The sequence below is a fragment of the Diorhabda sublineata genome, chromosome 10, assembly GCF_026230105.1.
Source record: "Diorhabda sublineata isolate icDioSubl1.1 chromosome 10, icDioSubl1.1, whole genome shotgun sequence".
Classification (NCBI taxonomy): domain Eukaryota; kingdom Metazoa; phylum Arthropoda; class Insecta; order Coleoptera; family Chrysomelidae; genus Diorhabda; species Diorhabda sublineata.
The window spans coordinates 25072110-25092597 of NC_079483.1; positions in this window are offsets into that span (position 1 = coordinate 25072110).

Below are 20488 nucleotides of genomic sequence, written 5' to 3' on the forward strand. Positions count from 1 at the left end.
CAATGGGCTTCAATGGATGTAAATCGACGATATCTGACCAAGTTAGTCGCAAACTCACTCAAATATATAAAAATTGATGAGATTCGACTTCAAATTAGGAAGATAGACTTTGAAAATTTTTAATGAACACAAAGTGACAATCGACCTCAATCTGCTTCAATGGATGTAAATCGACGATATCTGACCAAGATGTTGCAAACTCACTCAAATATATAAGAATTGATGAGATTCGACTTCAAATTAGGAAGATAGGCTTTGAAAATCTTCAATCAACACAAAGTGCCAAACGACCTCAATTGGCTTCAATGGATGTAAATCGACGATATCTGTTGAAGTTAGATGCGAACTCACTCAAATATATAGGAATTGATGAGACTCGACTTCAAATTAAGCAGATAGACTTTGAAAATTTTTAATGAACACAAAGTGACAATCGACCTCAATCGGTTTCAATGGTTGTAAATCGACGATATATGACCAAGATGTTCCAAACTCATTCAAATATATAAGAATTGATGAGATTCGACTCCATATTAGGAAGATAGACTTTGAAAATTTTCAATGAACACAAAGTGACAATCGACATCAATCGGCTTCAATCGTTGTAAATCGACGATATCTGACCAAGTTAGTTGCAAACTAACTCAAATATATAAAAATTGATGAGATTCGACTTCAAATTAGGAAGATAGACTTTGAAAATTTTCAATCAACACAAAGTGACAAACGACCTCAATCTGCTTCAATGGATGTAAATCGACGATATCTGACCAAGATGTTCCAAACTCATTCAAATATATAAGAATTGATGAGATTCGACTCCAAATTAGGAAGATAGACTTTGAAAATTTTCAATGAACACAAAGTGACAATCGACATCAATCTGCTTCAATGGATGTAAATCGACGATATCTGACCAAGATGTTGCAAACTCACTCAAATATATGAGAATTGATGAGATTCGACTTCAAATTAGGAAGATAGAATTTGAAAATTTTCAATCGGCTTCAATGGATGTAAATCGACGATATCTGACCAAGATGTTGCAAGTTCACTCAAATATATAAGAATTGATGAGATTCGACTTCAAATTAAGAAGATAGATTTTGAAAATCTTCAATCAACACAAAGTGACAATCGACCTCAATCGGCTTCAATGGATGTAAATCGACGATATCTGACCAAGTTAGTTGCAAACTAACTCAAATATATAAGAATTGATGAAATTCGACTTTAAATAAGGAAGATAGACTTTGAAAATTTTCAATCAACACAAAGTGACAATCGACCTCAATGGGCTCCAATGGATGTAAATCGACGATATCTGACCAAGATAGTTGCAAACTCACTCAAATATATAAGAATTGATGAAATTCGACTTCAAATAAGGAAGATAGACTTTGAAAATTTTCAATCAACACAAGGTGACAATCGACCTCAATGGGCTTCAATGGATGTAAATCGACGATATCTGACCAAGTTAGTCGCAAACTCACTCAAATATATAAAAATTGATGAGATTCGACTTCAAATTAGGAAGATAGACTTTGAAAATCTTCAATCAACACAAAGTGCCAAACGACCTCAATTGGCTTCAATGGATGTAAATCGACGATATTTGACCAAGATGTTCCAAACTCATTCAAATATATAAGAATTGATGAGATTCGACTCCAAATTAGGAAGATAGACTTTGAAAATTTTCAATGAACACAAAGTGACAATCGACCTCAATCGGTTTCAATGGTTGTAAATCGACGATATATGACCAAGATGTTCCAAACTCATTCAAATATATAAGAATTGATGAGATTAGACTCCATATTAGGAAGATAGACTTTGAAAATTTTCAATGAACACAATGTGACAATCGACATCAATCGGCTTCAATCGTTGTAAATCGACGATATCTGACCAAGTTAGTTGCAAACTAACTCAAATATATAAAAATTGATGAGATTCGACATCAAATTAGGAAGATAGACTTTGAAAATTTTCAATCAACACAAAGTGACAAACGACCTCAATCTGCTTCAATGGATGTAAATCGACGATATTTGACCAAGATGTTCCAAACTCATTCAAATATATAAGAATTGATGAGATTCGACTCCAAATTAGGAAGATAGACTTTGAAAATTTTCAATGAACACAAAGTGACAATCGACATCAATCTGCTTCAATGGATGTAAATCGACGATATCTGACCAAGATGTTGCAAACTCACTCAAATATATGAGAATTGATGAGATTCGACTTCAAATTAGGAAGATAGAATTTGAAAATTTTCAATCGGCTTCAATGGATGTAAATCGACGATATCTGACCAAGATGTTGCAAGTTCACTCAAATATATAAGAATTGATGAGATTCGTCTTCAAATTAAGAAGATAGATTTTGAAAATCTTCAATCAACACAAAGTGACAATCGACCTCAATCGGCTTCAATGGATGTAAATCGACTATATCTGACCAAGTTAGTTGCAAACTAACTCAAATATATAAGAATTGATGAAATTCGACTTCAAATAAGGAAGATAGACTTTGAAAATTTTCAATCAACACAAAGTGACAATCGACCTCAATGGGCTTCAATGGATGTAAATCGACGATATCTGACCAAGTTAGTCGCAAACTCACTCAAATATATAAAAATTGATGAGATTCGACTTCAAATTAGGAAGATAGACTTTGAAAATTTTCAATCAACACAAGGTGACAATCGACCTCAATGGGCTTCAATGGATGTAAATCGACGATATCTGACCAAGTTAGTCGCAAACTCACTCAAATATATAAAAATTGATGAGATTCGACTTCAAATTAGGAAGATAGACTTTGAAAATTTTTAATGAACACAAAGTGACAATCGACCTCAATCTGCTTCAATGGATGTAAATCGACGATATCTGACCAAGATGTTGCAAACTCACTCAAATATATAAGAATTGATGAGATTCGACTTCAAATTAGGAAGATAGACTTTGAAAATCTTCAATCAACACAAAGTGCCAAACGACCTCAATTGGCTTCAATGGATGTAAATCGACGATATCTGTTGAAGTTAGATGCGAACTCAAACATATAGGAATTGATGAGACTCGACTTCAAATTAAGCAGATAGACTTTGAAAATTTTTAATGAACACAAAGTGACAATCGACCTCAATCGGTTTCAATGGTTGTAAATCGACGATATATGACCAAGATGTTCCAAACTCATTCAAATATATAAGAATTGATGAGATTCGACTCCATATTAGGAAGATAGACTTTGAAAATTTTCAATGAACACAAAGTGACAATCGACATCAATCGGCTTCAATCGTTGTAAATCGACGATATCTGACCAAGTTAGTTGCAAACTAACTCAAATATATAAAAATTGATGAGATTCGACTTCAAATTAGGAAGATAGACTTTGAAAATTTTCAATGAACACAAAGTGACAATCGACATCAATCTGCTTCAATGGATGTAAATCGACGATATCTGACCAAGATGTTGCAAACTCACTCAAATATATGAGAATTGATGAGATTCGACTTCAAATTAGGAAGATAGAATTTGAAAATTTTCAATCGGCTTCAATGGATGTAAATCGACGATATCTGACCAAGATGTTGCAAGTTCACTCAAATATATAAGAATTGATGAGATTCGACTTCAAATTAAGAAGATAGATTTTGAAAATCTTCAATCAACACAAAGTGACAATCGACCTCAATCGGCTTCAATGGATGTAAATCGACGATATCTGACCAAGTTAGTTGCAAACTAACTCAAATATATAAGAATTGATGAAATTCGACTTTAAATAAGGAAGATAGACTTTGAAAATTTTCAATCAACACAAAGTGACAATTGACCTCAATCGGCTTCAATGGATGTTAATCGACGATATCTGACCAAGTTAGTTGCAAACTAACTCAAATATATAAAAATTGATGAGATTCGACTTCAAATTAGGAAGATAGACTTTGAAAATTTTCAATCAACACAAAGTGACAATCGACCTCAATGGGCTCCAATGGATGTAAATCGACGATATCTGACCAAGTTAGTCGCAAACTCACTCAAATATATAAAAATTGATGAGATTCGACTTCAAATTAGGAAGATAGACTTTGAAAATTTTTAATGAACACAAAGTGACAATCGACCTCAATCTGCTTCAATGGATGTAAATCGAAGATATCTGACCAAGATGTTGCAAACTCACTCAAATATATAAGAATTGATGAGATTCGACTTCAAATTAGGAAGATAGACTTTGAAAATCTTCAATCAACACAAAGTGCCAAACGACCTCAATTGGCTTCAATGGATGTAGATCGACGATATATGACCAAGATGTTCCAAACTCATTCAAATATATAAGAATTGATGAGATTCGACTCCATATTAGGAAGATAGACTTTGAAAATTTTCAATGAACACAAAGTGACAATCGACATCAATCGGCTTCAATCGTAGTAAATCGACGATATCTGACCAAGTTAGTTGCAAACTCACTCAAATATATAAAAATTGATGAAATTCGACTTCAAATAAGGAAGATAGACTTTGAAAATTTTCAATCAACACAAGGTGACAATCGACCTCAATGGGCTTCAATGGATGTAAATCGACGATATCTGACCAAGTTAGTCGCAAACTCACTCAAATATATAAAAATTGATGAGATTCGACTTCAAATTAGGAAGATAGATTTTGAAAATTTTCAATCAACATAAAGTGACAATCGACCTCAATCTGCTTCAATGGTTGTAAATCGACGATATCTGACCAAGTTAGTTGCAAACTCACTCAAATATATAAAAATTGATGAGATTCGACTTCAAATTAGGAAGATAGACTTTGAAAATTTTCAATCAACACAAAGTGACAATCGACCTCAATCTGCTTCAATGGATGTAAATCGACGATATCTGACCAAGTTAGTCGCAAACTCACTCAAATATATAAGAATTGATGAGATTCGACTTCAAATTAGGAAGATAGACTTTGAAAATCTTCAATCAACAAAAAGTGCCAAACGACCTCAATTGGCTTCAATAGATGTAGATCGACGATATATGACCAAGATGTTCCAAACTCATTCAAATATATAAGAATTGATGAGATTCGACTCCATATTAGGAAGATAGACTTTGAAAATTTTCAATGAACACAAAGTGACAATCGACATCAATCGTAGTAAATCGACGATATCTGACTAAGTTAGTTGCAAACTCACTCAAATATATAAAAATTGATGAAATTCGACTTCAAATAAGGAAGATAGACTTTGAAAATTTTCAATCAACACAAGGTGACAATCGACCTCAATGGGCTTCAATGGATGTAAATCGACGATATCTGACCAAGTTAGTCGCAAACTCACTCAAATATATAAAAATTGATGAGATTCGACTTCAAATTAGGAAGATAGACTTTGAAAATTTTTAATGAACACAAAGTGACAATCGACCTCAATCTGCTTCAATGGATGTAAATCGACGATATCTGACCAAGATGTTGCAAACTCACTCAAATATATAAGAATTGATGAAATTCGACTTCAAATAAGGAAGATAGACTTTGAAAATTTTCAATCAACACAAAGTGACAATCGACCTCAATGGGCTCCAATGGATGTAAATCGACGATATCTGACCAAGATAGTTGCAAACTCACTCAAATATATAAGAATTGATGAAATTCGACTTCAAATAAGGAAGATAGACTTTGAAAATTTTCAATCAACACAAGGTGACAATCGACCTCAATGGGCTTCAATGGATGTAAATCGACGATATCTGACCAAGTTAGTCGCAAACTCACTCAAATATATAAAAATTGATGAGATTCGACTTCAAATTAGGAAGATAGACTTTGAAAATTTTTAATGAACACAAAGTGACAATCGACCTCAATCTGCTTCAATGGATGTAAATCGACGATATCTGACCAAGATGTTGCAAACTCACTCAAATATATAAGAATTGATGAGATTCGACTTCAAATTAGGAAGATAGACTTTGAAAATCTTCAGTCAACACAAAGTGCCAAACGACCTCAATTGGCTTCAATGGATGTAAATCGACGATATCTGTTGAAGTTAGATGCGAACTCACTCAAATATATAGGAATTGATGAGACTCGACTTCAAATTAAGCAGATAGACTTTGAAAATTTTTAATGAACACAAAGTGACAATCGACCTCAATCGGTTTCAATGGTTGTAAATCGACGATATATGACCAAGATGTTCCAAACTCATTCAAATATATAAGAATTGATGAGATTAGACTCCATATTAGGAAGATAGACTTTGAAAATTTTCAATGAACACAATGTGACAATCGACATCAATCGGCTTCAATCGTTGTAAATCGACGATATCTGACCAAGTTAGTTGCAAACTCACTCAAATATATAAAAATTGATGAGATTCGACTTCCAATTAGGATGATAGACTTTGAAAATTTTCAATCAACATAAAGTGACAATCGACCTCAATCTGCTTCAATGGTTGTAAATCGACGATATCTGACCAAGTTAGTTGCAAACTCACTCGAATATATAAAAATTGATGAGATTCGACTTCAAATTAGGAAGATAGACTTTGAAAATTTTCAATGAACACAAAGTGACAATCGACATCAATCTGCTTCAATGGATGTAAATCGACGATATCTGACCAAGATGTTGCAAACTCACTCAAATATATAACAATTGATGAGATTCGACTTCAAATTAGGAAGATAGACTTTGGAAATTTTCAATCAACACAAAGTGACAATCGACCTCAATCTGCTTCAATGGATGTAAATCGACGATATCTGACCAAGATGTTCCAAACTCATTCAAATGTATAAGAATTGATGAGATTCGACTCCAAATTAGGAAGATAGACTTTGAAAATTTTCAATGAACACAAAGTGACAATCGACATCAATCTGCTTCAATGGATGTAAATCGACGATATCTGACCAAGATGTTGCAAACTCACTCAAATATATAACAATTGATGAGATTCGACTTCAAATTAGGAAGATAGACTTTGGAAATTTTCAATCAACACAAAGTGACAATCGACCTCAATCTGCTTCAATGGATGTAAATCGACGATATCTGACCAAGATGTTCCAAACTCATTCAAATGTATAAGAATTGATGAGATTCGACTTCAAATTAGGAAGATAGACTTTGAAAATCTTCAATCAACACAAAGTGCCAAACGACCTCAATTGGCTTCAATGGATGTAAATCGACGATATCTGTTGAAGTTAGATGCGAACTCACTCAAATATATAGGAATTGATGAGACTCGACTTCAAATTAAGCAGATAGACTTTGAAAATTTTTAATGAACACAAAGTGACAATCGACCTCAATCGGTTTCAATGGTTGTAAATCGACGATATATGACCAAGATGTTCCAAACTCATTCAAATATATAAGAATTGATGAGATTAGACTCCATATTAGGAAGATAGACTTTGAAAATTTTCAATGAACACAATGTGACAATCGACATCAATCGGCTTCAATCGTTGTAAATCGACGATATCTGACCAAGTTAGTTGCAAACTAACTCAAATATATAAAAATTGATGAGATTCGACATCAAATTAGGAAGATAGACTTTGAAAATTTTCAATCAACACAAAGTGACAAACGACCTCAATCTGCTTCAATGGATGTAAATCGACGATATTTGACCAAGATGTTCCAAACTCATTCAAATATATAAGAATTGATGAGATTCGACTCCAAATTAGGAAGATAGACTTTGAAAATTTTCAATGAACACAAAGTGACAATCGACATCAATCTGCTTCAATGGATGTAAATCGACGATATCTGACCAAGATGTTGCAAACTCACTCAAATATATGAGAATTGATGAGATTCGACTTCAAATTAGGAAGATAGAATTTGAAAATTTTCAATCGGCTTCAATGGATGTAAATCGACGATATCTGACCAAGTTAGTTGCAAACTAACTCAAATATATAAGAATTGATGAAATTCGACTTCAAATAAGGAAGATAGACTTTGAAAATTTTCAATCAACACAAAGTGACAATCGACCTCAATGGGCTTCAATGGATGTAAATCGACGATATCTGACCAAGTTAGTCGCAAACTCACTCAAATATATAAAAATTGATGAGATTCGACTTCAAATTAGGAAGATAGACTTTGAAAATTTTCAATCAACACAAGGTGACAATCGACCTCAATGGGCTTCAATGGATGTAAATCGACGATATCTGACCAAGTTAGTCGCAAACTCACTCAAATATATAAAAATTGATGAGATTCGACTTCAAATTAGGAAGATAGACTTTGAAAATTTTTAATGAACACAAAGTGACAATCGACCTCAATCTGCTTCAATGGATGTAAATCGACGATATCTGACCAAGATGTTGCAAACTCACTCAAATATATAAGAATTGATGAGATTCGACTTCAAATTAGGAAGATAGGCTTTGAAAATCTTCAATCAACACAAAGTGCCAAACGACCTCAATTGGCTTCAATGGATGTAAATCGACGATATCTGTTGAAGTTAGATGCGAACTCACTCAAATATATAGGAATTGATGAGACTCGACTTCAAATTAAGCAGATAGACTTTGAAAATTTTTAATGAACACAAAGTGACAATCGACCTCAATCGGTTTCAATGGTTGTAAATCGACGATATATGACCAAGATGTTCCAAACTCATTCAAATATATAAGAATTGATGAGATTCGACTCCATATTAGGAAGATAGACTTTGAAAATTTTCAATGAACACAAAGTGACAATCGACATCAATCGGCTTCAATCGTTGTAAATCGACGATATCTGACCAAGTTAGTTGCAAACTAACTCAAATATATAAAAATTGATGAGATTCGACTTCAAATTAGGAAGATAGACTTTGAAAATTTTCAATCAACACAAAGTGACAAACGACCTCAATCTGCTTCAATGGATGTAAATCGACGATATCTGACCAAGATGTTCCAAACTCATTCAAATATATAAGAATTGATGAGATTCGACTCCAAATTAGGAAGATAGACTTTGAAAATTTTCAATGAACACAAAGTGACAATCGACATCAATCTGCTTCAATGGATGTAAATCGACGATATCTGACCAAGATGTTGCAAACTCACTCAAATATATGAGAATTGATGAGATTCGACTTCAAATTAGGAAGATAGAATTTGAAAATTTTCAATCGGCTTCAATGGATGTAAATCGACGATATCTGACCAAGATGTTGCAAGTTCACTCAAATATATAAGAATTGATGAGATTCGACTTCAAATTAAGAAGATAGATTTTGAAAATCTTCAATCAACACAAAGTGACAATCGACCTCAATCGGCTTCAATGGATGTAAATCGACGATATCTGACCAAGTTAGTTGCAAACTAACTCAAATATATAAGAATTGATGAAATTCGACTTTAAATAAGGAAGATAGACTTTGAAAATTTTCAATCAACACAAAGTGACAATCGACCTCAATGGGCTCCAATGGATGTAAATCGACGATATCTGACCAAGATAGTTGCAAACTCACTCAAATATATAAGAATTGATGAAATTCGACTTCAAATAAGGAAGATAGACTTTGAAAATTTTCAATCAACACAAGGTGACAATCGACCTCAATGGGCTTCAATGGATGTAAATCGACGATATCTGACCAAGTTAGTCGCAAACTCACTCAAATATATAAAAATTGATGAGATTCGACTTCAAATTAGGAAGATAGACTTTGAAAATCTTCAATCAACACAAAGTGCCAAACGACCTCAATTGGCTTCAATGGATGTAAATCGACGATATTTGACCAAGATGTTCCAAACTCATTCAAATATATAAGAATTGATGAGATTCGACTCCAAATTAGGAAGATAGACTTTGAAAATTTTCAATGAACACAAAGTGACAATCGACCTCAATCGGTTTCAATGGTTGTAAATCGACGATATATGACCAAGATGTTCCAAACTCATTCAAATATATAAGAATTGATGAGATTAGACTCCATATTAGGAAGATAGACTTTGAAAATTTTCAATGAACACAATGTGACAATCGACATCAATCGGCTTCAATCGTTGTAAATCGACGATATCTGACCAAGTTAGTTGCAAACTAACTCAAATATATAAAAATTGATGAGATTCGACATCAAATTAGGAAGATAGACTTTGAAAATTTTCAATCAACACAAAGTGACAAACGACCTCAATCTGCTTCAATGGATGTAAATCGACGATATTTGACCAAGATGTTCCAAACTCATTCAAATATATAAGAATTGATGAGATTCGACTCCAAATTAGGAAGATAGACTTTGAAAATTTTCAATGAACACAAAGTGACAATCGACATCAATCTGCTTCAATGGATGTAAATCGACGATATCTGACCAAGATGTTGCAAACTCACTCAAATATATGAGAATTGATGAGATTCGACTTCAAATTAGGAAGATAGAATTTGAAAATTTTCAATCGGCTTCAATGGATGTAAATCGACGATATCTGACCAAGATGTTGCAAGTTCACTCAAATATATAAGAATTGATGAGATTCGACTTCAAATTAAGAAGATAGATTTTGAAAATCTTCAATCAACACAAAGTGACAATCGACCTCAATCGGCTTCAATGGATGTAAATCGACTATATCTGACCAAGTTAGTTGCAAACTAACTCAAATATATAAGAATTGATGAAATTCGACTTCAAATAAGGAAGATAGACTTTGAAAATTTTCAATCAACACAAAGTGACAATCGACCTCAATGGGCTTCAATGGATGTAAATCGACGATATCTGACCAAGTTAGTCGCAAACTCACTCAAATATATAAAAATTGATGAGATTCGACTTCAAATTAGGAAGATAGACTTTGAAAATTTTCAATCAACACAAGGTGACAATCGACCTCAATGGGCTTCAATGGATGTAAATCGACGATATCTGACCAAGTTAGTCGCAAACTCACTCAAATATATAAAAATTGATGAGATTCGACTTCAAATTAGGAAGATAGACTTTGAAAATTTTTAATGAACACAAAGTGACAATCGACCTCAATCTGCTTCAATGGATGTAAATCGACGATATCTGACCAAGATGTTGCAAACTCACTCAAATATATAAGAATTGATGAGATTCGACTTCAAATTAGGAAGATAGACTTTGAAAATCTTCAATCAACACAAAGTGCCAAACGACCTCAATTGGCTTCAATGGATGTAAATCGACGATATCTGTTGAAGTTAGATGCGAACTCAAACATATAGGAATTGATGAGACTCGACTTCAAATTAAGCAGATAGACTTTGAAAATTTTTAATGAACACAAAGTGACAATCGACCTCAATCGGTTTCAATGGTTGTAAATCGACGATATATGACCAAGATGTTCCAAACTCATTCAAATATATAAGAATTGATGAGATTCGACTCCATATTAGGAAGATAGACTTTGAAAATTTTCAATGAACACAAAGTGACAATCGACATCAATCGGCTTCAATCGTTGTAAATCGACGATATCTGACCAAGTTAGTTGCAAACTAACTCAAATATATAAAAATTGATGAGATTCGACTTCAAATTAGGAAGATAGACTTTGAAAATTTTCAATGAACACAAAGTGACAATCGACATCAATCTGCTTCAATGGATGTAAATCGACGATATCTGACCAAGATGTTGCAAACTCACTCAAATATATGAGAATTGATGAGATTCGACTTCAAATTAGGAAGATAGAATTTGAAAATTTTCAATCGGCTTCAATGGATGTAAATCGACGATATCTGACCAAGATGTTGCAAGTTCACTCAAATATATAAGAATTGATGAGATTCGACTTCAAATAAGGAAGATAGACTTTGAAAATTTTCAATCAACACAAGGTGACAATCGACCTCAATGGGCTTCAATGGATGTAAATCGACGATATCTGACCAAGTTAGTTGCAAACTAACTCAAATATATAAGAATTGATGAAATTCGACTTTAAATAAGGAAGATAGACTTTGAAAATTTTCAATCAACACAAAGTGACAATCGACCTCAATCGGCTTCAATGGATGTAAATCGACGATATCTGACCAAGTTAGTTGCAAACTAACTCAAATATATAAGAATTGATGAAATTCGACTTTAAATAAGGAAGATAGACTTTGAAAATTTTCAATCAACACAAAGTGACAATCGACCTCAATGGGCTCCAATGGATGTAAATCGACGATATCTGACCAAGATAGTTGCAAACTCACTCAAATATATAAGAATTGATGAAATTCGACTTCAAATAAGGAAGATAGACTTTGAAAATTTTCAATCAACACAAGGTGACAATCGACCTCAATGGGCTTCAATGGATGTAAATCGACGATATCTGACCAAGTTAGTCGCAAACTCACTCAAATATATAAAAATTGATGAGATTCGACTTCAAATTAGGAAGATAGACTTTGAAAATCTTCAATCAACACAAAGTGCCAAACGACCTCAATTGGCTTCAATGGATGTAAATCGACGATATCTGTTGAAGTTAGATGCGAACTCACTCAAATATATAGGAATTGATGAGACTCGACTTCAAATTAAGCAGATAGACTTTGAACATTTTTAATGAACACAAAGTGACAATCGACCTCAATCGGTTTCAATGGTTGTAAATCGACGATATATGACCAAGATGTTCCAAACTCATTCAAATATATAAGAATTGATGAGATTCGACTCCATATTAGGAAGATAGACTTTGAAAATTTTCAATGAACACAAAGTGACAATCGACATCAATCGGCTTCAATCGTTGTAAATCGACGATATCTGACCAAGTTAGTTGCAAACTCACTCAAATATATAAAAATTGATGCGATTCGACTTCCAATTAGGATGATAGACTTTGAAAATTTTCAATCAACATAAAGTGACAATCGACCTCAATCTGCTTCAATGGTTGTAAATCGACGATATCTGACCAAGCTAGTTGCAAACTCACTCAAATATATAAAAATTGATGAGATTCGACTTCAAATTAGGAAGATAGACTTTGAAAATTTTCAATGAACACAAAGTGACAATCGACATCAATCGGCTTCAATCGTTGTAAATCGACGATATCTGACCAAGTTAGTTGCAAACTCACTCAAATATATAAAAATTGATGCGATTCGACTTCCAATTAGGATGATAGACTTTGAAAATTTTCAATCAACATAAAGTGACAATCGACCTCAATCTGCTTCAATGGTTGTAAATCGACGATATCTGACCAAGATGTTGCAAACTCACTCAAATATATAACAATTGATGAGATTCGACTTCAAATTAGGAAGATAGACTTTGAAAATTTTCAATCAACACAAAGTGACAATCGACCTTAATCTGCTTCAATGGATGTAAATCGACGATATCTGACCAAGATGTTCCAAACTCATTCAAATGTATAAGAATTGATGAGATTCGACTCCAAATTAGGAAGATAGACTTTGAAAATTTTCAATGAACACAAAGTGACAATCGACATCAATCTGCTTCAATGGATGTAAATCGACGATATCTGACCAAGATGTTGCAAACTCACTCAAATATATAACAATTGATGAGATTCGACTTCAAATTAGGAAGATAGAATTTGAAAATTTTCAATCGGCTTCAATGGATGTAAATCGACGATATCTGACCAAGATGTTGCAAGTTCACTCAAATATATAAGAATTGATGAGATTCGACTTCAAATTAAGAAGATAGATTTTGAAAATCTTCAATCAACACAAAGTGACAATCGACCTCAATCGGCCTCAATGGATGTAAATCGACGATATCTGACCAAGTTAGTTGCAAACTAACTCAAATATATAAAAATTGATAAGATTCGACTTCAAATTAGGAAGATAGATTTTGGAAATTTTTAATGAACACAAAGTGACAATCTACCTCAATATGCTTCAATGGATGTAAATAGACGATATCTGACCAATATGTTGCAAACTCACTCAAATATATAAAAATTGATGAGATTCGACTTCAAATTAGGAAGACAGACTTTGAAAAGTTTCAATCAACACAAAGTGACAATCGACCTCAATCTGCTTCAATGGATGTAAATCGACGATATCTGACCAAGTTAGTCGCAAACTCACTCAAATATATAAAAATTGATGAGATTCGACTTCAAATTAGGAAGATAGACTTTGAAAATTTTTAATGAACACAAAGTGACAATCGACCTCAATCTGCTTCAATGGATGTAAATCGACGATATCTGACCAAGATGTTGCAAACTCACTCAAATATATAAGAATTGATGAGATTCGACTTCAAATTAGGAAGATAGACTTTGAAAATCTTCAATCAACACAAAGTGCCAAACGACCTCAATTGGCTTCAATGGATGTAAATCGACGATATCTGTTGAAGTTAGATGCGAACTCACTCAAATATATAGGAATTGATGAGACTCGACTTCAAATTAAGCAGATAGACTTTGAACATTTTTAATGAACACAAAGTGACAATCGACCTCAATCGGTTTCAATGGTTGTAAATCGACGATATATGACCAAGATGTTCCAAACTCATTCAAATATATAAGAATTGATGAGATTCGACTCCATATTAGGAAGATAGACTTTGAAAATTTTCAATGAACACAAAGTGACAATCGACATCAATCGGCTTCAATCGTTGTAAATCGACGATATCTGACCAAGTTAGTTGCAAACTCACTCAAATATATAAAAATTGATGCGATTCGACTTCCAATTAGGATGATAGACTTTGAAAATTTTCAATCAACATAAAGTGACAATCGACCTCAATCTGCTTCAATGGTTGTAAATCGACGATATCTGACCAAGCTAGTTGCAAACTCACTCAAATATATAAAAATTGATGAGATTCGACTTCAAATTAGGAAGATAGACTTTGAAAATTTTCAATGAACACAAAGTGACAATCGACATCAATCTGCTTCAATGGATGTAAATCGACGATATCTGACCAAGATGTTGCAAACTCACTCAAATATATAACAATTGATGAGATTCGACTTCAAATTAGGAAGATAGACTTTGAAAATTTTCAATCAACGCAAAGTGACAATCGACCTTAATCTGCTTCAATGGATGTAAATCGACGATATCTGACCAAGATGTTCCAAACTCATTCAAATGTATAAGAATTGATGAGATTCGACTCCAAATTAGGAAGATAGACTTTGAAAATTTTCAATGAACACAAAGTGACAATCGACATCAATCTGCTTCAATGGATGTAAATCGACGATATCTGACCAAGATGTTGCAAACTCACTCAAATATATAACAATTGATGAGATTCGACTTCAAATTAGGAAGATAGAATTTGAAAATTTTCAATCGGCTTCAATGGATGTAAATCGACGATATCTGACCAAGATGTTGCAAGTTCACTCAAATATATAAGAATTGATGAGATTCGACTTCAAATTAAGAAGATAGATTTTGAAAATCTTCAATCAACACAAAGTGACAATCGACCTCAATCGGCCTCAATGGATGTAAATCGACGATATCTGACCAAGTTAGTTGCAAACTAACTCAAATATATAAAAATTGATAAGATTCGACTTCAAATTAGGAAGATAGATTTTGGAAATTTTTAATGAACACAAAGTGACAATCTACCTCAATATGCTTCAATTGATGTAAATTGACGATATCTGACCAAGATGTTGCAAACTCACTCAAATATATAAAAATTGATGAGATTCGACTTCAAATTAGGAAGACAGACTTTGAAAAGTTTCAATCAACACAAAGTGACAATCGACCTCAATGGGCTTCAATGGATGTAAATTGACGATATCTGACCAAGTTAGTTGCAAACTCTCTCAAATATATAACAATTGATGAGATTCGACTTCAAATAAGGAAGATAGAATTTGAAAATTTTCAATCAACACAAAGTGACAATCGACCTCAATGGGCTTCAATGGATGTAAATCGACGATATCTGACCAAGATGTTGCAAACTCACTCAAATATATAAGAATTGATGAGATTCGACTTCAAATTAGGAAGATAGACTTTGAAAATCTTCAATCAACACAAAGTGCCAAACGACCTCAATTGGCTTCAATGGATGTAAATCGACGATATCTGTTGAAGTTAGATGCGAACTCACTCAAATATATAGGAATTGATGAGACTCGACTTCAAATTAAGCAGATAGACTTTGAAAATTTTCAATGAACACAAAGTGACAATCGACATCAATCGGCTCCAATCGTTGTAAATCGACGATATCTTACCAAGTTAGTTGCAAACTCACTCAAATATATAAAAATTGATGAGATTCGACTTCCAATTAGGATGATAGACTTTGAAAATTTTCAATCAACACAAAGTGACAATTGACCTCAATGGGCTCCAATGGATGTAAATCGACGATATCTGACCAAGTTAGTCGCAAACTCACTCAAATATATAAAAATTGATGAGATTCGACTTCAAATTAGGAAGATAGACTTTGAAAATTTTTAATGAACACAAAGTGACAATCGACCTCAATCTGCTTCAATGGATGTAAATCGACGATATCTGACCAAGATGTTGCAAACTCACTCAAATATATAAGAATTGATGAGATTCGACTCCATATTAGGAAGATAGACTTTGAAAATTTTCAATGAACACAAAGTGACAATCGACATCAATCGTAGTAAATCGACGATATCTGACCAAGTTAGTTGCAAACTCACTCAAATATATAAAAATTGATGAAATTCGACTTCAAATAAGGAAGATAGACTTTGAAAATTTTCAATCAACACAAGGTGACAATCGACCTCAATGGGCTTCAATGGATGTAAATCGACGATATCTGACCAAGTTAGTCGCAAACTCACTCAAATATATAAAAATTGATGAGATTCGACTTCAAATTAGGAAGATAGACTTTGAAAATTTTCAATCAACATAAAGTGACAATCGACCTCAATCTGCTTCAATGGTTGTAAATCGACGATATCTGACCAAGTTAGTTGCAAACTCACTCAAATATATAAAAATTTATGAGATTCGACTTCAAATTAGGAAGATAGACTTTGAAAATTTTCAATCAACACAAAGTGACAATCGACCTCAATCTGCTTCAATGGATGTAAATCGACGATATCTGACCAAGTTAGTCGCAAACTCACTCAAATATATAAGAATTGATGAGATTCGACTTCAAATTAGGAAGATAGACTTTGAAAATCTTCAATCAACAAAAAGTGCCAAACGACCTCAATTGGCTTCAATGGATGTAGATCGACGATATATGACCAAGATGTTCCAAACTCATTCAAATATATAAGAATTGATGAGATTCGACTCCATATTAGGAAGATAGACTTTGAAAATTTTCAATGAACACAAAGTGACAATCGACATCAATCGTAGTAAATCGACGATATCTGACTAAGTTAGTTGCAAACTCACTCAAATATATAAAAATTGATGAAATTCGACTTCAAATAAGGAAGATAGACTTTGAAAATTTTCAATCAACACAAGGTGACAATCGACCTCAATGGGCTTCAATGGATGTAAATCGACGATATCTGACCAAGTTAGTCGCAAACTCACTCAAATATATAAAAATTGATGAGATTCGACTTCAAATTAGGAAGATAGACTTTGAAAATTTTCAATGAACACAAAGTGACAATCGACATCAATCTGCTTCAATGGATGTAAATCGACGATATCTGACCAAGATGTTGCAAACTCACTCAAATATATAACAATTGATGAGATTCGACTTCAAATTAGGAAGATAGACTTTGAAAATTTTCAATCAACGCAAAGTGACAATCGACCTTAATCTGCTTCAATGGATGTAAATCGACGATATCTGACCAAGATGTTCCAAACTCATTCAAATGTATAAGAATTGATGAGATTCGACTCCAAATTAGGAAGATAGACTTTGAAAATTTTCAATGAACACAAAGTGACAATCGACATCAATCTGCTTCAATGGATGTAAATCGACGATATCTGACCAAGATGTTGCAAACTCACTCAAATATATAACAATTGATGAGATTCGACTTCAAATTAGGAAGATAGAATTTGAAAATTTTCAATCGGCTTCAATGGATGTAAATCGACGATATCTGACCAAGATGTTGCAAGTTCACTCAAATATATAAGAATTGATGAGATTCGACTTCAAATTAAGAAGATAGATTTTGAAAATCTTCAATCAACACAAAGTGACAATCGACCTCAATCGGCCTCAATGGATGTAAATCGACGATATCTGACCAAGTTAGTTGCAAACTAACTCAAATATATAAAAATTGATAAGATTCGACTTCAAATTAGGAAGATAGATTTTGGAAATTTTTAATGAACACAAAGTGACAATCTACCTCAATATGCTTCAATTGATGTAAATTGACGATATCTGACCAAGATGTTGCAAACTCACTCAAATATATAAAAATTGATGAGATTCGACTTCAAATTAGGAAGACAGACTTTGAAAAGTTTCAATCAACACAAAGTGACAATCGACCTCAATGGGCTTCAATGGATGTAAATCGACGATATCTGACCAAGATGTTGCAAGTTCACTCAAATATATAAGAATTGATGAGATTCGACTTCAAATTAAGAAGATAGATTTTGAAAATCTTCAATCAACACAAAGTGACAATCGACCTCAATCGGCCTCAATGGATGTAAATCGACGATATCTGACCAAGTTAGTTGCAAACTAACTCAAATATATAAAAATTGATAAGATTCGACTTCAAATTAGGAAGATAGATTTTGGAAATTTTTAATGAACACAAAGTGACAATCTACCTCAATATGCTTCAATTGATGTAAATTGACGATATCTGACCAAGATGTTGCAAACTCACTCAAATATATAAAAATTGATGAGATTCGACTTCAAATTAGAAAGACAGACTTTGAAAAGTTTCAATCAACACAAAGTGACAATCGACCTCAATGGGCTTCAATGGATGTAAATTGACGATATCTGACCAAGTTAGTTGCAAACTCTCTCAAATATATAACAATTGATGAGATTCGACTTCAAATAAGGAAGATAGAATTTGAAAATTTTCAATCAACACAAAGTGACAATCGACCTCAATGGGCTTCAATGGATGTAAATCGACGATATCTGATCAAGATGTTGCAAACTCACTCAAATATATAAGAATTGATGAGATTCGACTTCAAATTAGGAAGATAGACTTTGAAAATCTTCAATCAACACAAAGTGCCAAACGACCTCAATTGGCTTCAATGGATGTAAATCGACGATATCTGTTGAAGTTAGATGCGAACTCACTCAAATATATAGGAATTGATGAGACTCGACTTCAAATTAAGCAGATAGACTTTGAAAATTTTCAATGAACACAAAGTGACAATCGACATCAATCGGCTCCAATCGTTGTAAATCGACGATATCTTACCAAGTTAGTTGCAAACTCACTCAAATATATAAAAATTGATGAGATTCGACTTCCAATTAGGATGATAGACTTTGAAAATTTTCAATCAACACAAAGTGACAATTGACCTCAATGGGCTCCAATGGATGTAAATCGACGATATCTGACCAAGTTAGTCGCAAACTCACTCAAATATATAAAAATTGATGAGATTCGACTTCAAATTAGGAAGATAGACTTTGAAAATTTTTAATGAACACAAAGTGACAATCGACCTCAATCTGCTTCAATGGATGTAAATCGACGATATCTGACCAAGATGTTGCAAACTCACTCAAATATATAAGAATTGATGAGATTCGACTCCATATTAGGAAGATAGACTTTGAAAATTTTCAATGAACACAAAGTGACAATCGACATCAATCGGCTTCAATCGTAGTAAATCGACGATATCTGACCAAGTTAGTTGCAAATTCACTCAAATATATAAAAATTGATGAAATTCGACTTCAAATAAGGAAGATAGACTTTGAAAATTTTCAATCAACACAAGGTGACAATCGACCTCAATGGGCTTCAATGGATGTAAATCGACGATATCTGACCAAGTTAGTCGCAAACTCACTCAAATATATAAAAATTGATGAGATTCGACTTCAAATTAGGAAGATAGACTTTGAAAATTTTCAATCAACATAAAGTGACAATCGACCTCAATCTGCTTCAATGGTTGTAAATCGACGATATCTGACCAAGTTAGTTGCAAACTCACTCAAATATATAAAAATTGATGAGATTCGACTTCAAATTAGGAAGATAGACTTTGAAAATTTTCAATCAACACAAAGTGACAATCGACCTCAATCTGCTTCAATGGATGTAAATCGACGATATCTGACCAAGTTAGTCGCAAACTCACTCAAATATATAAGAATTGATGAGATTCGACTTCAAATTAGGAAGATAGACTTTGAAAATCTTCAATCAACAAAAAGT